Genomic DNA, 24,619 nt, shown 5'->3' on the forward strand with positions numbered 1-24,619 from the left:
TAGTGAATCATCAGAGGATTGGCCGTGGTTAGGAGGGTAAACTCCTAAAGGGCCAAGTCAAGGTCTCCCAGTCTTCCAGCAGAGGACTTTCACACAATGCAGGTGCCTGGAGTGTTTGCTAAACTGATGCAAATGAGAGCATTGAAAACCAGCACCTATTTGGAAGATTTGTATATTTTTATAATTGCTCAGAATTCTCTTGGAAAAAGGCAGACTCTGGAACAGTCCATTAATCATGTACTCTCCCACCATTCCTACATTTAACAGCAAAAGTGAGTCAAGACGTGGTGATCTCAACATATCTCTTGCTGCCTATGTGAGGAAATGGAGACTCAGAGCAGTCCTGTGGCTTCTCCCTGCAGCTCTTTGGCACCTTGTTCCCCAGCGCTTGCTGACCCTCCAGGAGGCCTGTTCCTTAGAGGGTAGCCTGAGCTGATGCTTTCCCCAAGCAAGCTTTCTCCCTGTTTGACTCAGAGCTTCCACATCTTTTCATGGGCCCTGTGTGAATGCAGGGACATCTTCAAGAGGCCCCTGTAGATATAACCATGACTCTTCAATTGTGTGACATTTTGGTTGTGGGGCAGAATCAAATTATGTAATCACATAAGGACACAGCATGATTGAGTCTTGAATCAAGGAGCCCAAGAAATCCAATAATTCTGAGTTTGACCTTTGTGCTTGTTTTAATGTGTCTGGTTTGAAAGGCCCTCTGAGAGATGTCTGAGCCTTGTAGCAGCCTGTGTTCTGGATCCTGATTGAGGGAAGATACACGTTTCCTCCAGGTTGACCCTGCACTGGTCATTCCAGCTCCCTTGGAATTAAGACCTTTGATTCCCTTGGGGGCTTGGTTGTTCAATGTGTGTAATGTGATCAGCTCAGGGAAGTATAGTGCCAAGTGGATCTCAAAAGACCATCAAGCCCAGAAGGGGAGTTAAGGCCCTAAAAGGGAAAGGGAGTATTTATGCTAGGATTATACTAGATGCAAGAGTGGTTACCAGGTGTTTGGTCCTTTATACAAGACTTTTTTTCCTGACATTTTCTTATCTAGCCTGATGGACTCCCAAGTGTTGGAAGGATGTTCAGTAAATGCTCGTGATAAGAGGATACACAGATGTGCATAGGGGATGTCTTGCCCCAAACAAGTGCTTGTTGATTCTAAGCTGGACAGAGAGTCTCGTTATCTTACTGTCTTGCAGAGAAAGTCTGTGGATTCTGCACAACTCCAGCTCCTGGCGAACTTGATTTTTGACTGAAGTCAGTTGAATGCTTTCCTGCCAAGCACTTCTATAGGGCTACAATTATGAATTCTTATAAATCAGATTTCATATAAGGAGGCATTTTTATAACCCATCACTCTTTAGCCTCAATGTATTGGATGTTTTACATTCAGAAATGAAATAGTGACCACACTTTTCTAAAACTTTAAATGGTTAGATCCCAGTAAGTGGTCTCTTAAATTTGATATTCAGTGTCCCTTTATACATTTGCCACAAGAAGAAATCTCCAAAAGGAGGGAAAGAGAGAATCTTTAATATACAGTTTGAAACTGAAGGCAACTCAGATATTAATTCTTAATCATCCCTCTGTTTTCCTAAGTAGCTAACAAAGCACTATTTAGCTCTTAAAATGCCCTTTTTTTAGACTTTACAGGAATAGGAAATGCTATGTATCAACATTTAATTTAGAACTATGAATGCTTTCAGATATGCCATTTTAAATATTTTACTTGGGGTGAGGGTTATTTCAGTGACATTTCCTTTTTTTTTTGGCATAACTGGAGGATGAGGATCTCATATAAGTACATTTTCAGATAACCAAATCTTGCCCATTTAAGAGTGTGTATTTTCTGTTTCCCATGTTTCTGAAGTAAATCTTTCTAAAATTTAACTGTACAGCCATCTCCCTTTGTAAACACAAGTGTCTAATATACATATAACTCTTCTTAATGACTCTTGGGATGATGCCCAAGTGAGCTTTGGTGTCTGGGGAAGTTAGATTTGGAGAGAATTCCAATTCACCCAGTCTATCCTCCTTACCCACCCAATAGACTTCCTGTAAATTGCACAGCTACTCCCAATTCAATGTTACGAAATTTTTGCACTGCACCTCCCCTTCTAGAAATCTGATGGGCTGGGGGTTTGTTTCCATTCTAGAAGCCCTCAGCTGCCTCATGCCCTTACTTTCCACTTTTCCACTCAAGGCCAAGCCTCACTCTCTTTCTAGGATCCAGCCTCAAGGAGTTGTTGCTGGTTCTGAATCCAGCCCTAGGGTTTTACACCCAGCTCTTGCAAACCCACCCACTCCCATTATCAGGGATTCCTTTCCCTTTTAGTCTGTCTTGAGAGCTGGGAGCAGCCACCCAGCTTTATCTCTCTTAGCTCATCTTTAAGGGTGATTTCTTCCAGGAAACTTCAACTCTTCCAGGGAGAAATGCCTATTCCCTGCACGATACTTTCCATGTTCTCTACAGAGTCTCCTCTCAACTCTCTCAGAAATGTTTTTTTTTTGTCTTTTTTGCTATTTCTTGGGCCGCTCCCGCGGCATATGGAGGTTCCCAGGCTAGGGGTGGAATCGGAGCTGTAGCCACCGGCCTACGCCAGAGCCACAGCAACGCGGGATCCGAGCCGCGTCTGCAACCTACACCACAGCTCATGGCAACGCCGGATCGTTAACCCACTGAGCAAGGGCAGGGATTGAACCCGCAACCTCATGGTTCCTAGTCGGATTCGTTAACCACTGCGCCATGATGGGAACTCCTCTCAGAAATGTTTTTATGATAGTTTGAGTGTCCATTTGTCTGCTCTTACTCTCCCTGTCCACTCAATGATTGTATCCTTGCTGCCCCCAGGTCTGGGTCTGTTCCTCTCAGCTCTCTAGGAGGACAATTTAATTGATGGACCAAAAAAACACTCTACAGTGTATGTTAACTCCCTCATTTTTAATCCCTTTCGTAGGGGTTTCTCTTGTGTTTTTATTTAATGTTTATCAAATTTGTTTGATATGATTTAATTTTTGTCAGATTGTTTATATCTTGAATGATGCAATGAAGCTTGAAAAGTCATTACGTGTGTTTGTGGTGGGGGGCATGCTGCATATTGTCCTCCCCAAACAAAGAGAAGCTGCATGGCAGAGACTCCCCTTTTTACCAGGCAGGACCTGATGTGAAGCATTGCCCGGAGGGTCTAGTGCAGGAACTCAGGGGAAACACCTCGATTAGAGCCTAGAACTCCAGGAAATACTGAACCTTGTGGAGCTTTGAAACCCACCCTTGTATTCTGTCCACTCCTGCATGACCCCAGATCCTGAATTTTAGCTCTTTTGTCTGCATATCTGCACCATGCATGTGTTTTACCTTTTTTTTTTCATTGTCACCCTGAAGCCACACTGCTCACATTCAGATTCCAGTTGCATTGCACATTTATTTGGTCTTTTAATTCTTCTATGTCCTCAATTGTAAAAAATGGGGTTGTACATACAAAGTGTGGAGAAGAGGAGCAGTAGCAGCACCAGAGGCTAATGCATCCTCATCAGCTATTATTGTTAGGATGACTGTCAAGCTTCTAATCTTCACTTCCTGACTTACTTCCCCTGTCCTGAGATTTGCTGTTGACCTTCCGAAAGCTGTAAAACCAGGTCAGCCCAATTCATTGTACTAAGTATAAAGCCAGAGTGATTAGGCTCTTAGTTAGGACTTCTTTAAAATAAACAAACAAGCAAAGAAACAAAAAACCTGAAAGTCCTATGTGAGCTTTGGTGCTTATATATTTTTAGGCTGTGCCTTAGCCATTTAGGGGCTTTCTTTTTTCTTTTCTGATTCATGGCTCTGTTAAGAATAGTCAAAGTTGCCAGAGAAATGATTTTTGGATACGAAAGAGAGGTGAGACTGTGTTAAATTAGGAATCAGAGTCAAGAAAAGATGAAAAGCTTTATTTAGAATGGGGTTTGGACTGAAAATGACTGTAGATCTTTTTTTCTTTTTAATAGTGTGAGAAATGCAGCCACAGGTTTGAAATGGAACTATTTAAACATTTATTTCAGCCCAGTCAAGAAAAGGAGAGAGCCAGTCTCTTCCCAGACCTCAACATTTATCTTTAGGATGTAAAAGAAAGTGAGAGACTGGATGACCTTGTTTTCTCTGAATTTTCTCTCTTGCCTTTTCTCTCTTTTTCCTTTTTTGGGGGTCATGTGTACTTTTAATGGTAAAAATAGATTTTTTTCTTTGCAATAGGCATGGCGAGTTAAAAAAAAAAGAGCATCATAGCCTATGCAAAAGTGTGGAAAATACAGGCAGGATTCTCCATAGTTGTGGAATCCCATGGACTAATCATGTCCAGATTCACAGTTGTGCCATGACTGGTCCTTAAAATAGGCTAACATCTTTGTGGATCATACTCATAGACACAGCTCAGCCATTAGGCAAAGTTCTCAACTTAATCTCTTGCTTAGAGGCAAATTGAGTTGGTGTTTTGACATTTTTCTATCTGTCTATTTGTCTGTTGTCTTATCTATCTATCTATCTGGCATCTACTCACCTATGTACCTATCTGAATTTTTTTGGATGGCTCTTATGCAGAGGTATATATAGACTATTAAAATATTTTTATCTGCCTTGCTATTCTAATCTATACAACCATCATGTTAGATAGGCATTATTACCCTCAAGCTCAGATAAAGGAACCTCAGGTAAAGAATATAAACTACTCTCTCAGTTTCACAGTCAACATGTAGTGAAGCGGTGGACTTGGACCTAGGTCTTTCTGGTCCTGAAGAGTTTGTGTTCTTGACTATTTATTATCTAGAACCACTCCATAACCTTTGTGCTAAATCTGTGAGATTTTTGCCAAATGATACATTGCTACCAAAACACAGCTGTTTGACAAATTCATACATGCAGGTATGTGGGTATTTATATATATATATATATATATATATATATTGTATATATACACATACACCTTATAGACAAACTTACATTCGTAAAGTAGTACAGGATTGAGACGGGGTGGAAAAGTTTCATGAGTCTCCAGTGTTTCCAGAATTTGGGGTGATATTTCTAAAAACCGGAGCACCCTCCCCCTGCTTTCTGCAGTCCTCAGAGAGAAATGATGTGGTGGCAGACTGAGGGCGATAGAGAAAGAACTCTATACTATTTGTTAAGAACTCCACCTCTGCTGTTCCTACCTTGCAACCCAAGGATAATGTGAGGGAAGATGACATAATTACCTCCAAAAATAAATGAATACTTTTAATGTAAGTGAAAATATTATTTTAAAGTAAGGTGGTTTATGATGGGCTTTGTTGGAAAACAATGCTTTTCCTGTTCAAGAAGCAGTGGCATATATGGAACAGCTCCTGCACTGAAAGGCCAAGCCATTTCTTCTTTAGTAAGTGACCCAGTAAAGGTGCTATATATATATATATACCCAGGTCCTCTCCGACTGTTTAGGCGATGATGGAAAAGAATGACTCAACCCAGTAACGACAGGAGACCCATGAAAATGGTTTCTTTTTTCTGGATTTAGTCTGAATTTCTGAAGTACTTTAAAAGTTTTAAGCTATGTATAAAATCCACAGTAATATTTAATCTACATTTAGTAAAAAAGGAAATACCTCTTTTTAAAAAATAAATTCAGGGATATCCCATGAGTCACAAGTGAACTTTTTAACCTGGGGTCCACAAGAGAACCTGAAATTATATGCATTATGAAATACACAGTGCCTTGTTGACTTCTGTTTTCCTTTTCACACAGAGAATTATGTAAGTCAAGTCAGGTATTAAATTGGTCTTTATACATTTATGTTTAAGTAGGCACTAAGGGATATTTCATACATATTAGTTGGAAACAACACCTTTAGCAGCCAGAATTGAATTTATCATGTTTAAGGATTAAATTGCACAAAAGCAGAACAGAAAGTCTAGCTACTCATACAAATGTACAGACATTTGATTGACATTTCTGCGCACAAATATTGAGAGTCACGGAGTCAGTTGCCAAGAGCCATGGATTCAGGGCCATCAGTGTGCTTCCCACCACCCCTCCCCTGCCTGAGGAGAGGCTCTTTACTGCGTGTCTGTTTTCCTGCATATGCCTCCAACTCATCCCTCCGCCTCTTTCTTCTTCCACTTCTTTCTTCTGTCACTGCCGTAATGGATGCCACCAGCTTAACCTACCTTGCTCTGATGCAGTGTGAATCAAAATCTGTGCGGAAGCACCAATAGAATCCCCACTGCCAGGTAGGAATATTTATCACTGTCATTGTAGTTTCTCTGCAAGTAGTCCCAACTCATGTGTGTCCCAGGCTTCCTTGAAATTGACCAATTCCTGCTCTGTGTTTCTGCAAGAAAGCCCAGATTCCAACCTTATGCTTTAGTATGGCTGCAAGGCATTTTTTCCCCTTTTCTTTTTCTCTTCTCTTCTCTTCTTTTCTCCTTTATCTTCTTTTTTTTCTCCCTTCCTCCCTCCCTTTCATACTTCTTTTCTGTTTTTTTTATGTCCACACCTAGGGCATATAGGAGTTCCCAGGCTAGAGACTGAATCCAAGCCACAGCTGCAACCTATGCTGCAGCTGTGGGAACACCAGATACTTTACCCCACTGCACCGGGCCAGGATTGAACCCACAGCTCCACAGTGAGCCACTGCAGTCAGATTCTTAACCCACTATCCCACAGCAGACACTTCCGGACATTTTCTTTTCATCCCTCACTTGTCCCCCATGACACCCATGATAATCTTATGACATCTATGTCCAATTCCACTTGCCTCACAGAAAGCTTCATGGGATGTGTATGAGAGAGGAAGGGGCCTGAAACTCTGGAATTAGACCGAGGGGCACATACTCTTTTCTTGGTTTCTTCAATTCCAAACTTGAGGGAAATATTTCCCTCCAAGAGAAGATTAAGGGATATATTCTACCTGAAGTACTTCCCACAGAGTCAGCAGTGAACAAAGGGTCAATTCTTGTTTCCTTCCTAACACATGTAGCTTTCCTCATGCATTGATATGTCTTCTAGTAGTACGAGAAAACTCTCTTGTGTTATATAGAGTTTATATATAACAGATTATAGTCCTTTGGGCTTTGGGGCTGCTTTTATTGGACCATACTATAAATTCCACCAGCAGGAATATGAACTACGTGTTTCATGTTTCTGGACCTCCTGCAGAACCATTATATCATAAGCATTTAATAAATGTTTATTGAGTAGAATTTTGTCATAGAAGCAGCATAGCAAGATAGACAAAATCCTGGTCACTAGAAACAAGCTGCCTGTATCTGTACCCCTGAGTTGTCTCTGACTAGCAGTATGTCCTTGAGTAAGTCACTTGACCCCTGTGCTTTAATTTCCACAGCTGTAAAATGAGGCTTACAGCTCTGCCTCTTGAGCTGTGGGGGGAACTAAATGAATTCACACATGTGGAGTACTTAGAATAGTGCCTGATATTATGTAAGTTTTCTATTATTACTATACTGTCTAATAACTTGTTATTATTTTTAAAAAGCTCAGTCCTTTGTGGTTTCTTACCTCAAATTTCTCCCGTGGGTAGGGACTTGATTTTCTTTGTAACAGTTGGAAATAACCATCTTTTAGGCCAATTAAATTGAGTTTTTCCTCTTGGCATTTGGAGTTGCTTATGGCATGGTATTTGCTTTGCTTGCTTTTCCTTGGGGCACAGACACGTGAGTTAGCGCAACTCGGGGGCCAATTTGTTGGTGAGTTTTGCTCATTACTTTCCCTTCGCAGACGTTTGGTCAGACTTGGCCTTTGCACAATCTGATACTCACTTTGTTTCCTTTTTATGATCTTTCTCTCAGTAATGAGGGTTGAGCTGCTTGCCTTTTTCTCATCTACCTCAGGTCCTCAGGTGACATTGCACAAGGGCAGCTGCAGCAATTATATGATTGTTATTCTGGACACTCTCTTCCCTGAGAAGTTGTCACCTTTCTGATCCTGGTACACTGACCTGGGTGAATTCAGAGGGAACTGACAGTCTCTAGTGTATGGAATTATTTTACTGAAAGGGAATCCATCCTATAGTACATGTGGCATAATCCTTATTTACCATGAGTTCTTAATACTTCTCGTTAAGTCCCTAAGATGCAAACTTAAATTTCTGACTCCAAAACACCAAACCTCTTTCTTCTATAAAATGTTCACTGCCATTATGACTTTCTCTCTCTCTCCTTCCCTCTCTCCCTCTCTCTCTTTCTCGCTCTCATTTATACCCACAATCCACTCTGCATTACAGTTCAGATTTCTCTAGGATAGAATAGGTCCTGGGCCAAAGATCACTTTGAAGGTGACAAAACACCAAAGAGCCCCAAATGGAAATCTGGTAAAATGGCATCACATGGGATTATGTTCAAACCTTGGCACCACAGTTGTTTAACCTTATGTGTTAATGTGCTTCGTTCTCTCTCTATATGGAACTACTTTTAGAGTTGAATAAACAGAGTACACAGGGCCCCTATCATGGCGCATTTTACATATTAATATGGCTCAATAATGAAAAGGCATGTAATTGGAAATATTTAGAGATAATTATGATATTTTGGAATATTAATAATTTTAAACATCAGTAGTTTGTTCCCCCTCTTTGAACTCCGAAGACGTTCATTTCACCTCCAAAAGAAAATACCTTACCCCTGCTACTCATGTTTTGTTTAATCTCTCTACCATTCCTGCTCTGGGAACCAAGTACAAGGCTTGAGTTTTGCACATTTAGGTTGAGGGCTCAAAAACACAGAGGGTTATGGAGTCCGCCTTTCTTCAACTACCTTACTTTCGCTATACATACCTGTTTATGGTTAGGTAAAATAGACTTAACCCTTCACCATCAGAGTGATCACCTTGCTAGAGATGGGTACCAGTATCCTCTTATAATACTTTCTGTGTTCCTGATATTTGCCCTCAAACAACCTTCCTGGAGAAGTAGGGGAACCTGAAACTAGGACTTAGAAGTACAATTCATCCAACATTCTGTTTTTCCATCTGCTAGTCCCATTCGTTTCTGAGGCAAATCTCAATCTACCAGATGCAGACCCTAGAATCTAAATTAGCAGTTCTTCACCTTGACTGTGCTGAAAGATTTAGGAAATGTGAACACCTGAGTCCTACTCCCAGTGCTCCTGATTTCATGTCTGGAGCATGGCTAGAGCATCCGGTTTTCAGATTAAAAAACCCCTGATCACTGCCAGTTAAAAAAACTGAAAATTGTCAGTTTCAGGTAAACTGGCAATCAGTACTAGTTATGATCTCCAGAACTACCTACATTCACAGGGGAAACCAGTTTTGATGTCTGATATTCAGGGCTGTACACCAATCTCAGCACTTCATTTGCATGTTAATTAGATGTTTAGGAAAGACTAGATCCTTTCCCCAGGCTCTCAATAAAACTGTTTAGATGCAATTTTCAATATCCACCCATTCCTTCATCTCACTGACCTTGTTTAGATAATAGTCTGGACAAGGCAGTTGTGCATAGAGTTGGCCTCTGAATCAATGAGCCCTAGGTTTGGAATCCAGCATTTTGGTCCAGAGGCTTAAACTTTTAGGGCTTCTACACCCACATCTGTACTCTGGGATTAACAGGGGTGCTGTGATGATTAAATAAAATTTGATTTAGATATATTCTGTGGAAATCCACATGCATCCTTGCCTGGCAGGCATGAAGTTCTCAAAGCACTTATACTTCCACCCCAATTAGTATGGATAGAAATGTTTAACAATTTTCGATGCTAAATAAGTGTTTTCTGTGACAAGAGAGACATGGTATAATCTCTCGCTCTTTTCAGTCCTATGTCATTCATCACAGACTATTGACTTGACGCAGGAAAACATCGTATCATCCAATAATGGCTCGATTTTCAGCTTCTAAACAGACGAATCATCATCCCCATTTGACAAACACATTTTCCTCACAAATGACATCAAGATGCAATATCTTTCTTGTCATGCTGCACTATGTCGTGCTGACTCCCTCGTATCCTCAGTATCCATTGCCCTTTTACTTGCTCTTACCTTTTTTCTGTTAAATCATCTTTATTTATTTAATAAATTTCTTTCATCTTTGTCAGAAATATCATCGTGGGCTTATGAGACAATTGACATGTCCTTTACTGTCATCATTTTCATTCAGGTGACAGAGGTATCTCCCTTGTCATCAATTTAAGCAATGTCTGTGTGTTTTGTTATGCCCAGGTATGAGTGTGTGTATGCATTTGCTTGCTGTATTCCAAAATTAGTTCCCTGTGGTGGACTTTATGTACAACTCTGAGATTAAGTGATCATCACCAAAATGCTCTTTCTTATAGTCCGAGGACAGTTTTTAAGTCAATAATCAGCATATCTGAAATAACATCCCTTCTGATTTTAAGCAGACCTGATACAAATCCTGGCTTTACATTTAACATGACTTATATTCTCTTAACGTTTATTCAACAAATGATAAGTAACTATATCTTTCTTATTCGTAAAGAAAAAGAAGCTACCAGGTAGTTTTTCCCTCAACACCTCGGGATAACCACTAGATGTGTAACCTATTAAAGCACCTCTCTTCACTCATCCCTGCCCCTGCCTTTTCTCCTAAACATTTTCTGATAAAGGAAGTGTGCTTTTCCCATGCTTTGCTTTTCTTCTATCAACCAAATTCTAGATTCTTTGTATTCTTACCTTCTCAGAAATATCACTCCCACTCTGCCCTTGAACTTTGATCCCTCCCTCTTTTCCTGATCAATCTAACAATTTAAAACAAACAAATAGCTAAAAGCCTTCCTCGAACTACCACACTCTCCTCTAGCTGCCTGGATTTTTTCTCCCCTTAATTTCCAGATTAAGGAAAAAAATTCATATAGCATTTCGAGTTCAGAAATCATGTAGTTAACTGATTATTAAAATATGCTACTTGCATTTCATCCCTACTCTTCTATCATTTAACATGTTAAACCTTCTTTTTCAAATAAATTTACAGAAGATTTGCAGAGATAGTACAAAGGTGTCTTATATACCCTTTTCCCTGATTCCTTTAATATTACGATCATGCATAATCACAGTCCATTTATCAACTAAAAAATAATATCCTGACAGTATTGCCAACTAAATTACTAGTTGGTAATCCTAAATTATTAGGATTTCACCAGTTTTTTCCACCTATGTCTTTATCCTATGTACAAATTACCATATTGCGTTTCTCTTTTAGCATTTAACGATTGAAACTCTTTAGAGCTTGGTCCTAGTTTCTCTTCTTTCCATGCTGTTCACTCCATCATCCACCTCACTAGTTACATGGCCTCAGATACAATTGCTATGCTGGAGACTCGAAATGCATGTTTTAATCTAGCATTCTTTTATATGTCCAGATCCCTATATGCATTGTCTTTCTTCATATTAGATCTGTTTGACTTCATACAGGATGTATGAAATGGAATCAGACTCATTATCGTCCTTCCCCAAATTGTTCCCTCTTCAAGTGTCCCCTACTCTCTTGCTTATGCCAACACGTAATTCTCATTCTTCTCCCTGACCACACAGACCCAGGTACACATACTCATACATTCAGAATTTTGTCCACTTTGCTTTCACTGCCACTAATTCAGGTCGAATCACTGACACGTCTCTCTGGACTTCAGGTTCTTGTGGAAAAAAAAAAGTTGTTCACTCTGTTTAGAAATTAATCTGTTAAGGCCCCAAGATTCTTTTTCTCAAAAGGACTATAGAGAGAAAGACAAGATGAAAGGTCTTAATTAAGGTGACTGTAAAATTTATTTTTCAAAGAAGGATACTTGAGTGGGAGGGGGAACTATTAATAATTATTTTAAGACTATAGCCATTAAACAGCTTGATTTTAGGCAAACTGGAGGGATAGTCACCCAGATCTTAATTTTTTTTAATAGAAAGTAAATGTATGTCACTCATGAAGATGTAAACTTACAGAATAAAGTTAGAGAAGCCTTAGAAATAATGATTTAAATGTCCACAATGCTTTCATATAAATTACCATTCGGGAAAAATAAATCCAATTTCCTTCACAAACAGATACTCTTCCCTATAATACATATATACAGAATAAATGTAATTTCTTCTACAAACATGTAGAACAAGCTTGCAGTGATTATAGCTTTGTGGCCAAAGGTTATATTTCATAGGAATACAAAATGAAACACAGGGAACAAAGGCTGGGTAGTTATAAATCATATTACCATAGGAAATCTGTCCAGTAGACATCCTGGCCAGAAACTCAAGTTTATGATGACAAGGAACAGAGAGAATGCAGAGGTTTAATTTAAATTAATACCTTATATAGTCTGATTAATACCCTTTATTCTTTGCCCTTTTATGGAAATTGGCATATAAACATTCTTTAAAGTCAGAAAGACTAAAGAATAAATATGTTTTGGTTGCCTTTGATGGGTATTTTAACCTCTTTGTACCTTTATGTTTCTTCTCTTTAAAGCGGGGGCTGACCATCAACCCTGATCACTTCATAAGAGGTCAGGAATGTTTAATGAGATAATATATGTGTGAGTTCTTTGCCAATTTTTGGTGTTATAAAAGAGAAGTGTTATGGGACTAGCAGCAGAGGAGGCCTGATTTTGCCTTTTCATATAAACCTGGGGTGGAGACCACAGGTGGTCATAAAGAGAGTGTCCTGGTACTGTAATGAGGTGGAGTCCAGGCTTGGCTTCACTCTTCCTCTGTGGTGGTTCTTTCAGAAGTTTCAGTGGAATTCAGATCCTGCATTGGCACTGCTGTGGTGGGGAAGTTATTTGGACTTACTATTCAATCTCTAAGCAAAAACAAGCCTTTCCTTCATGCTATGGCCCTAACTTGGAAGGAACCTGTGAGTCAGGTGGCTTCAGCTCTATGCAGAGGTGGCTGTGGGTATTGGAAGTGTAACTGCATTAAGCTCTTGGTTCAGTGAAATGCATGAAATCAGATGGGAAACCCAGGAAGTAGATGGATAGACTGGAATACCCAACCCAGGAATGAAATCCTTTTCTTCCAAAGGCACACTTCATTTTCTAATTGTGATTTTTTTTGGTTGGTTCTCTACCTTGATGAAAAGTTTATGATTTTTATTTTTTCAAATTAATTTTTTTGAAGTATAGTTGATTTACACTGTTATGTTAGCTTATGGCACACAACAAAGTGATTCATTTATCCGTATATATATAATCGTTTACACTTGCTAATCCCAAACTCCTAATCCATTTCTCTCCCATTACTCCTTCCCCTTGGCAGCCATAAGTCTGTTCTCTATATCTGTGATTATGTTTCTATTTCATAGATACGTTAATTTATGTCATATTTTAGATTCTGTATATCACATGGTACTTCTCTTTCTCTTTATGAATGACCTCACTTAGTATGATAATCTCTAAGTCCATCCATGTTGCTGCAATTGGCATTATTTCATTTTTATGGCTGAGTAGTATTCCATTGTACCACATCTTCTTTATCCCTCAAGTGTTCATGGACTTTTAGTTGCATCCATATCTTGGCCATTATAAATAGTGCTGCTATGAACATAGGGGCACATGCATCTTTTTGAATTATAATTTTGTCTAATTTTATATAAATTTTAGAGTGTGGAAAATAAGCAGGACTGTGACTTATGTTCCATAATGTGCTGAGCCGCTTTCCCATACTCAGTATAATCTTCAACCTTTTATTCTCCTGAGAAATGTGTGACCTCTATCTCCCCTACCTACACTGTCCCCAAAGATACAACCTATCCTCTGAAACTCTCTGACCAGAGAGTTATAACCAGAGATGTGATATCAAAACTCAGATAACACTGGACCCAGGGGTTTGGGGAACTTACTTGTAAACATGCACAGTAAGTCTGGGTAAAAGAGGTGGCTGGCACCCTTTCCTCCTCTTTAGTTGGTGTCAGAACTTGTTGCAAAAGTAAGCCTTTCCTAAGGTGTCAGTCTGCTCTAGACCATTCAGCCTGTCCCAGGGAGAACTCCCCAGCCTGCATTCTCAGAACAGAGTACCGTGATTCAGAAAACAAGCTGTCCAGTGATAGACAGGCATCCCCACATCCCTGCCCTGTTCCACACTTGCTCTCTCCTGTCCCCTCACTGACGAGGGTCAGTGCTTGGAGGTTCAACTCCAGAAGCAAGATAAAGGACAGATGCTCTGTCCCCTTTATCATAGGCCATCTGAGTGCTTCATTCTCAAATCACGGAGTGATTTAACTAGAAAAAGCCTCAAAAATCAATTCAAATACTGGGAATGTACAGATGAGGAAATTGAATCCCATAATGGAAAGTGCCTTGGCCAAAGTCACAATAGTAATTAGTGGCAGAGCTGGGACTTGTGTGCAGATCTATTCACTAATCAGTGACCTTCCTTCTATGCAATATAGAAATGTGTGCTGGGATATATCTAGTTCCAGACAATCATCTTTATTAATAATGCACTGTCATTTAAGGGTCTGTACATAATGGCACTGCATTTATTTCCTTTATTGATCATTATTAATATTTCAGTGCTATTTCATTTTTTTCTAAGAACTTTATCATAATTGGATATGCATGTCTTAGAGATCTCATCTTAAAAATGTGTTTTAACAAACTCTAAATCGTGGCATAAATATGGAGAAAATGCTTTTCAGCTGTTTGGAAAGGACATATGAATTCCTTATATTAAAACTCACTTCCTCTGCTTCTTCCTAGCCAGTACCTTCCCTATGCCCCAGAAAACTACTTCTTGGTGAGGTTATGATAAGAAATGCCTTTGCATTTGTTCTGAAATGAATGAAGGATTTAGATCTTCAATTCAGCATTGAACACATTTGCAGAGAACATTAAAATCCTTTATCTTGACATTTCTGATGCCCATCATTTTGATAACCTTTGAGTCATGAATTGTTGATTAAAAACACCTTTTACGTCTCCAACTGAAACTGTACTCAGAAACATTTTGAAGAGCTTATTGAAATTTCCAATTTCTTCACTGCATTCCTACAAGGAATAGGAATAAACAGATTAGCCTTTCTACCTTGAGTTTACAATTAGAGACTGGAACAGTTCAACCAGTACCAGGCATGTTGATGATAAAAGCACACCATGCATGGGCTGTCATCTTAATTTGCTTGAGACTTCGGTGCACTAAAAAAATCTACTTAATGTTTTCAGTGCACAGTGTTACTGCAAAGCCAGAGACTGCATTGTCAGAGGATTCATTTCATCTTCACTTTCCAGTAATATGTCTGATAATTTATCATATGCATGGTAAGTTTAAAGTTAGTTTTAGCACTCCCTTCATCCTGGTTCTCTACCTCTGCTATAGGTTTTGAATTTCAGCTGTTGTGAGATCATTTACCTATCCATGAGTGGAGATGTGTGGAAGAAAGGGGATGGTAGATAAGACTCTTGAGATTCTCAGTCAGGATTGTGCTTTTAGAACCAACAATCTGTTCTGAGCCTGTATGTTGTGAAAGATAAAAATGTGATATTTGAATTCAGACTGAGACCTAGAGCCAGCATATTAACCAGATGCATGAAATGTAACTACCTCCCATTTTGGATTATTTTGACTGATTTTAGGCATAAATGCAAATGCAGCTCCAGCTAGCACATTTCCTATATTTGAGCAAAAATTATGATGAATAAGTTGGTTTGTGCAGAAATTCTGAAGTTCTGCAGCTGCTTCGGGGGCAGAAAAAACTGTTTGGTGGCCTGTCTGATCAGTTATTTAGACACATTAATTAACAGTTCAGGTCACTGCCCCTTAGAACTAATTGATTTGAGAAAATAGTCATTAGTGAGATTGAAATATCAGAATTCATGTTCTGTTTCAGGATCACTTCTGCCAAAATGACAACTTAGATAAACAGCAGCAGGCATTTATTGTGCGCCCACTGTTTGCTGAGAGCTGTAGACACAGAGATGCAAAGTCGGATTACAGACTGACTGTTGAAGCTTCATAATATAATGAAATTAGGATAAAACATCAGAATCTATTTCACTCATCAACCAAATTTACCAGTCTGTCCTTGCCTTCTCCATCTAACTTAGAATGATCTCTATTCTTAATCTGAATAAACACAGAATTTCAAATTTAGACTCCTGATATTGTCTTATCATTTAAAATGGATAAAGAGGAGTTCCCTTGTGGCACAGTGGGTTAAAGATCTGGTATTGTCATTGCAGTGGTTTGGGTTGCTGCTGTGGCATAGGTTCCATCTGGCCCAGGAACTTCCACATGCTACAGGTGTGCCAAAAATAAATCAGTAAATAAAATGGATAAAGAGGTCAAAAGAAAAACAAAACAACAGTAATTGACTTTCTACCTTTTGTCCCCCAAAGTTTAGTATTCATTGGTCTCTGTAGTAGATGATATACAATTTTCTAGATTGTCTCACAAAGAGAACTCAATTACAAATATTTTTTTAATTAAACACAAGCGTGTGTATATTTGTGTTTCTGTATTTTTTGTTTTCCTATGTTGTTTTCCATATCTTCCCCTGTACTTATTTGAAACATTTTTTGTTCAAAGGGGAAGAAAACATCTTTTAAAAAAAAGCCAATATGAAAGGACATAATTGTTAATCAATTTAAGGCATTGATCATCGAGACACTTTCCAAGTTGCCTTATGATGCTGGTTCACTTGTAAAGAGATATCTTTTCATATTAAAATAAATAAGACCATTTAATATTGTCTCCTTGTCCTCCATTCAGGCTATATCTAGAATGATGATACAGGCATACTTTCTTGTAGATCTGAAACACAGTTGTAAATAAAACTGAACTCTGTATCAGGAAAATCCAATACAAAGTGGGAATTTGCTTCCTGGTAACACTGGATGTTTTCTGCTTAGAAAGCAATGGCATTCTGGTGCCAACACTGCTTCTAATTAGCAAGCTTCTGAAATATGGCTTCTCATTGAGCGAAATGGTCATTCCATGCATAACTGCAGTTTCAGCAGTACCTTTTTGTTCATGGTTATTAATTTGCATTTAAGATGCATCAGAGTCATTAATTTACTCAACCATCATGGAAAATGTAGAACAGTTAAGTTTACAAATGACACCATCATGCCTCAATATATTTGTGCTTAATGATATTATATCACATGAAAGATTCTAATTTCCTTGTACTCGATGTAACTGTGACATTAGAATGCTAGGACTGCAGTAGTATTGGTTGCTTAAGTTGTACTGAACTAACTAGACACCAATAGATTATTAATAAAGATTACAGTTGCATTCTCATTGTCCTGGCTCTAAACTGTATTACTGTTATTTTTGTTTTACTTTGGGAGGCATCAAACTTTCTCAATATTATGACAGTTACACTATTGTCAAAGTCTTTAAGGAGAGAATAAATATGCTAATAACATTTCGAAATAACATTCTGGAAGGGACTAACTCTAAGCCAGAGCAAATAGTGAAGCACACACAAAAACAAGTATAATTTTCCTCTGAAGATTTCATTTATTATAAGCTAGGGAAAGCAATGTTCTCAGAAATACCTCCTCTTAGTTTAAAATCCTTTATACTAGAAGGTTAGGCAAACATAAAGTGGTGTGCGACTACCAGAACAGTATTTTAAATATTTATGTTTAGATGGATCACCAGATTTATGGGTTAACCTCTGAATATTTTTTATTCAGTAAGATTTTAACTATTTCCCTCTGTGTTTTAATAAGATTTTTAGTTTTTTCCAAATAAGACCCAGCACCTAAGCCAAAAACTGTATATACTATTTTTCTGCCAAGTTTGGGGGAATAGGCCAATACATTGGGCTAAGCTAATAAGAAACATGTTTGTCAGGCTAACAGATAAACCGTGTTTATGGCAGAATTGATCAAATTATTATTTCTTTTTTCTTTTTTTTTCTTTTTTTAGGGCCACACTCATGGCACATGGAGATTCCCAAGCCCGGGGTAGAATTGCAGCTATAGCTACTGGCCTACGACACAGCCACTGCAATGCCAGATCCAAGCCAACTGCGACCTATACTACAGCTCAGGGCAATGCCCGATCCTTAACCCACTTAGCAAAGCCAAGGATCAAACCAACGTCTTCATGGGTACTAGTCAGATTCATTTTTACTGAGCCACAATGGGAACTCCACAAATATTTCTATTATATGTTTTAATTTTTAATAGTAACTATTCTTTATTTCTATTTAGATGCAGAGTCTCTAGTTAACTATCTATCTACAGACCTCTGTTCACTTATTATTGTATTGATTGGCCCCGTTTCAGATCTATAGAAATTTGTACTCTTTATCTGGTTTTAAACTCTTTTATATTTTTCTTAGCTACTAGAGAACTCTCAAGCATTTCCAAGGCAGAGGTCCCATTTGACAGTTGCTTCCCAATCAATAATTGTATGCATGAAGCAAGCACACTGAAGAGTTCACTCTTTAAACTGTCAATTTGTTGAAACTTGGACAAACTATCGTTAAATGGGCTGATGCAATTTTGTTTGATGGTGACATTTTATTTATTAATTCATTTTATTAAGACACTTTTCCAAAATTAAGACACGGGAATAATTTATGACTTCTCTAGTCTCAACAGAAATAAAATAATGTTGATCTGTCTTTTTGCACCAGGCTTCACACTTCTATCAAGTGGGTACCATTTAATACTGATAATATCACTATAAGAGCAGTTTTAGGAGGACTTTAAGATAAAGAAACACTGGACATGTTAGCCTTGCATACGTTTGTTTTTATTGTGTATAAATGAATGCAGCTAAATTCTATAATGTCTTTGACATAATGTCATCAATTTTCATTATCTGGAAATATCTGCACCCTCATGTATGTATACACAGATGCATTTGTGTGTGTGTGTATATGTTTTAATATAAGGAAGTATGGTAGGTTTGAGGAACCAGTTGAAGGACTTTTCTCTCTTCCAAGGAGAGCAAACAGTTTTCCCAAAAAGTGATATTTGCTAGAGTAAAGCATAGAGAATAAAAAGGGATTAAGCGTCAAATAGGTAAGCATTACTCTGTTACCACCATCATAGGATTATGTGGGTGCATAATCCAATTTGTGTTTGTCATTCGTATACTTCCTCTCTGTTCTTTCAGTGATTCAGGAGATGAGTTTCTACAGATTTCTCCCATTGTAAATATGCTTTTTATATGATTCATTGGAACAAAACCCTCCCAGGCATTTGGGCCATCATTTCATGCTGGGTTGAAGGAGCCGTTTTGTTTCTGTGACCTGCAGACCGAAGGTCTGGCAGGGGGGTAGGGATGTTCTCAGGGTCTCCTGCCACATGTGACCTGTTTACTTCGCCTTTTTGTTGCTACAACTGTAGAACTGGGTTTTCCAAAAGGAAGGGTGAAGAGAATCATCACCTGGCAAACATTCTGCTGATCACATCTTTTACCATGTCACCCCACAGCACAGGCCTGCCTTTTAACTCAGTGATCAACATGTCTGTTTACTACAGAACCATTGATTCCTATAAAGTAGCTTTACAGTAATGACCCCCACAAGCCTGTCATAACATTTCATACACACACACAGTGATTCTAGGTTTTCGTAAGTTGCATATTTCTGCCAAATCGTCATGGATGCTGGAATTTCTTCTAGTCATTTTTATTGAATATAACTGCAGAAATGAAAAAGCAGAAGGTGAGTGGTTTTTTTTCCAATAAACATTTACCTCCTTAAGCTATGCCACTAACCAGATACATGAACAGCCTAAGTTGGTGCTACACTGATGCACTTTGCATGTTCTTTTTCCCTCTTCTAAAGATGCATGCATTTCTGTGTGAGACTTCTCAATTGCTGGTGCTTTGCTAGCATTTATTTACCTAACCAGAGGTTCTCACACTTTATATTGCTTAAAAAGAAAAAGAAACAACATATGTAAAAAACTTGGTGTCAGACCCCACCAAGAGGTACTGTGAATTTGTTGTTACAGAGTGAGGCCAAGAAATGTGTTTTGTCAAGCTTTACTGGTAATTCTTACCTGATTCATTGAAGAATATCCTATTGCAGAATACTGGGGGGAAATGTGGCTTCAGGATTAATTATCCCAAGGCTTATATTCCTGGAATTAAGCAGTTGTGAATGCTGCTGATTATTGCATTAGTTGATTCTTTTGGATGTAGCAGCACTTATTCTGCTATCTAATGTCTGACCCTTTTGGGGAGAACAAGCTAACAAGCAAACAAACCCACACTTGGGGATAATTGGTTGAAGTGATAGCTAGTCAGATGAGAAAATGCAAGGCACCACCAAATGTTGGTTTTTGAGAGTTCTGGGCTTCACAATGGTTCTGGACCAGAGAGAAGGTAAGCTTAGGTGTACATTGAGAACAGTGGGAACATGTACTTATGGTTGTTCCCTCCTTTTTGCATTTGAATTTCTTTTTTTTTATACACGGCTTGGGATGTATAGAAGTAGTGTCCTTTTATTCTGTGTTCAGCTAAGTTCAGGGAAGGATCAGTAGACATGATAAGGCATTACAGACAGTAAGAGAGAAGACATTTACAATGGAAACTTCTATGACAAAAAGATTGTCTTTCTTTGGAGGTGCTGGGAGCTGTCCTACTCTGAAGGGGTAGGAATAAGGTGTGTGTTTCCTCTTTTTAAGACCACAAAGACCAAAAGGCTTCAAAAGCAGAAGAGTAATGAATGAAATAAACATAGACAAGGCAGTAGTTGAAGGTGCAAACTGATGTCCAAGTGTTGCAAAGATCAAAAGTTCAAATGCAGATTCTGGAGTTAAAGCATAAAGCAAGGAATCTAAGAGGCAGGGAGCAGAGACCAATTATCTATGAACTGAGAACAGTAAGGATGACCCAGGGCTATTATTGAGAATTTGGAATGTTACTTACTAATGTATAATGTTTGAAATAGAATGTATGAGTGGGTTTAAATTCCTCCAGGTGGGCCAAAGCTATTAGCCTTTTTGAGCATGATTAAAAGTGTGCTACTTTTCAGTGGGTTACAGTGATTACATAATGTGAAATTCAACTCAGTGGTTGGTGTACTAAACAAAGAGGTGCCTACATTGAAAGTTTCTGGTCCAGGTTTTGTCCATATTCTTGTTTAAAAGTTGCCTCTTGTGTTTCATTTGTTCTAGGCACGTGCCTCAGTTTTTATCAGTAGTTTGTCATCCGCTTGTGGGAGAATTAAAATGACTCTGGCTCAGATTGTCAGTGTCCGAAAGTGAGACACGTGAACATGGGGAGATCTTGACAAGGCTCTTTACTTCTGCAGAAGGGCGTGGGTACCCAAACAGCACCTGAGAAGAAGAAAAGACCCTCCCTATTTATCCCTAATGCAGGTGGTATGCCTCTCCCCTTCCCATTAGTCAGGTCAGGGCACACATTCTTCTTGGTTGGCTAATTTGAAACAAATTGTTACTGGGAGAAGAGGGTAAGTGGGGGGTGGAGGAGGGTTATCTCAGGAAATGCAGGAACAAAATGGAGTAACCAAGACTTCCTTTGATAGAAAAGACATGTTAATTCTCACATGCCTGCCCCATCGGAGTCTAAGATTTAGAGGAGAGACGTGGAATCTGGAGTCAGGTAGCCCTGAGATCTTCATTTCCTGCCCCTTAGTCCATTGTCTGTATAAATGGGATCATTATATGTACTTGTAAAGATTAGCTGAAAGGGCAGATGCACCAGACTTAGAAATACTCTAGGTACTCAAAAATAGTATTTTCTTCTTGGATACTCTAATTTAATTATCTGCCTTCATAAAATTTGACTCTTAGGATTTCTTCTGTGCTCTTATTCACTTGGGGCTTTTGTTTAATTACCTTGTCAACCACTACGTGGTTGATTTAAGGTATGTAAAATAAGCATTCATCTATCCCATGTCATGTTTCTACCCTGCCCACATCTATCTTATATTAAGTGATCTTTGAAGCAGCTCTAATGGGAATTGGTCTCTTGGGTCAGGAAAGCACCTGTTTGTGATGTCTTCTGTGCTCAGGTATCCCAGGATTTGTTACCTGTGTATTGAAATGGGCAACAACACCCAGCACGCCTGGCCAGACTCCCCTTAGGTAAGGAATGACCTTACTTACATTTGTGACAATTAGCAACTATTCTGGTATAATCTTTAGTTAAAAGACATTATTCTCACAAGCTAATTAGTAAAAAGAAGACATGTAATGAAATTCCAGAGGAACAAGTCACTCTGTATCAGTAATTTTGAGAAAAGTAAGTCTAGGAGAGCCATACTCAGCCCCTAACCCATGGATATAGTTTGTTTTCTTGAAAGGAGATATACAAGGAGAAAAAACCCTGATTTAATTCAGATACTTTGTGGGACTCTCACTTCTACCACTGAAGATCTGTGTGACATTTGTAACACAAAGCAGAACAAACAACTCTCCATTGTTTCCTCCTGAGTGAAGAGGGGATATAACACATCTAACTGGTTTCCTGGAAGGACTGAATTGCATAGTCATTGTAATGCACCCCAGATAAAGCTGGCATACCATAAATGCTAGTCCCATTCTACTTCCTGCTGCCTTTGAGAATCGAGTTCATTTCTTTTGTGGAAGTATCCTTTCCACATTTCTTATCCCACTCTTTTTTTTGAACTAATCCTCTTCCTATGAGATAGTAACCCACTAGCTAATGAAGGAATATGGCTTCAAATGGGAAGCAGCGGTGTTCATTGCTTTGCATTGCCCTGACACTTCTGGGCACTGAAGTGTCAGGGCAATGCAAAAGTTGCTGAAGTGAAGCCTTTCTCCTTGGTGTGGCTAGCTCCATGCATATACTAGAACTGAATATGGTATGTTTCCCCAGACCTCAGGTCATAAGGAATTGTTAAAGTGAAATGTCATCTTTGCTATCTCTGAATGGAAAATTGTGTGTGCTTTCATAAGTGAAGGGAAATACCAGATATTCACCTCGTATCCAGTTGGCTCCAAATTGGTAAATATCAACAAAAAATGCATGTCAGCATACATAGCATATTTGACTTCCTTAAGCCTGACAGTCTTCAGAGTACTCAGCTGTAAACTGGGACTATTAAAGCTCGTGTGTTCTCACCAGATTTTTGGGAGAAGCAATGGATAATACAGATGAGAAAGAGCCATAGGTGCTTGTATGATTGATCTCAGCATCAGGTTAAAACACCAGTGGTTTTAGTGTCAGTATTATTAATTTGGTATCACGTAGGAAATGTCTTTCTTTGATGTCCACTTTATCTTGAAGTGATCTGTCATTAGTGTGATATGTGCTGTGAGCTAATTACTTCACTGATACATGGAAATATACTGCAGGTGATCTCTGTGTTATTCATCTTGGCTCCTGAATTCTGATCTGTCATCTCCAGTGAGCTGGTGAGCATCTTGCAGGAGATTCACAGGGCTTAGCCATTCAAGCACTGTGGACTCTTGAGATTCACACTTCATATGCCATTTGGGTGACAAACTCTAAAGGCATGGTTCCTGCCTAAAACTCTATAGAACAATCATTTGCCATAAGACTGTCCTCAGGAGCTTTTACCCTTATGCTTTATGGTGAGATGCAGGGTTTATCCTTCATTTATTTCAGTTCTTAAAATTCCTTGGTGAATAACAGTGAAGTCCAATAATAATATTAACCATAATACACCTTGATAATGCATATGAACACACAGCAGTAGTTATCTTAAGGTTGATACTTGGGATGTAGGAGGAGAAGGGAGGTAGGGGGAGAAGAGAAGTAACTAATAACCTGCCTTGCCTAAGCTGGTCATGACCTGATTGATAGGTAACCCCAGGCTGCTTACAAAGACAGTTGTGTTTTGTCCCAATTACAGGGCCGAGGTCTTGTTTAGACAGTTGACTAAGAGAGTAGAGGCTTCTCTGATACAGAGTAAAGCCTGGTGACAGGTGCTGACAAAAGTGAGGAGACTCTCTGGGCCCCAGTCAGCTGTAGAAAGAAGAACACCTCACTACTGCTTAGTGAGGGTGCTAGTACCTGGACATTTACCCACAGGGGTGCAAAACCAATCCCGTAAGCTTCTGATGCATTTCCAGGCTATGTCAAAATTCTTCAGGAACTGGGCAGGGCCAGTTTGCAGGCTGAGGGTCATCAGTGTTTGTATCAGATGAGATTGGAATAAGATGCCCAGAATCACTTACTGATAGCTAACATACACTGAATTCCAGCAATCCTACAGACTCAGTATTATTACCTTCATTTTATAGATACAAAATCTAGGATTTTTCTGAGATCACAGGTGTAAGCAGTGAAGCTTGCATTTGATTTTACATTTGACTTCCCCTGGGATCCTTAAATGACTGATTCAGGCTTGATATGCCAGCCTCTGTAATGTGGTAAACAGGGGCACCTAAACGTCCAGAAGGTGGCTGCTTACCTAGCGTCTTTAGCTTAAGTTGACCCTCTGGACCCTAGAATCTGGACTATAAGAGGCAAATCAGAGAAATGTGGCCCAGCCATTTACCTGCGAAGTTAACTGTAGAATTCTTTGGTTCAGCTTCTAAAGGAAACAAATGTAGATAAATTGGGAGTACTCAATTCTATCTTTCTAATGAGGATAATAGTTTACTACCCTGCTAACTTTAACATGAATATAGACTACAACCCAAACTGTTATACTGATGGCATCATTCGGTCCTTCTGATTAAACTAATGAAGTGAGGAAATCTTGCCCCAGC

General features: G+C 38.9%; 1 protein-coding gene across 1 annotated transcript in view; it reads left to right on the forward strand.

Annotated features, from left to right (window-relative positions):
• NRG3 (neuregulin 3) overlaps positions 1-24,619 on the forward strand; it is a 1,088,386-nt gene that overhangs the window by 226,610 nt on the left and 837,157 nt on the right.

The sequence above is a fragment of the Sus scrofa genome, chromosome 14 (assembly GCF_000003025.6).
Source record: "Sus scrofa isolate TJ Tabasco breed Duroc chromosome 14, Sscrofa11.1, whole genome shotgun sequence".
NCBI lineage: Eukaryota > Metazoa > Chordata > Mammalia > Artiodactyla > Suidae > Sus > Sus scrofa.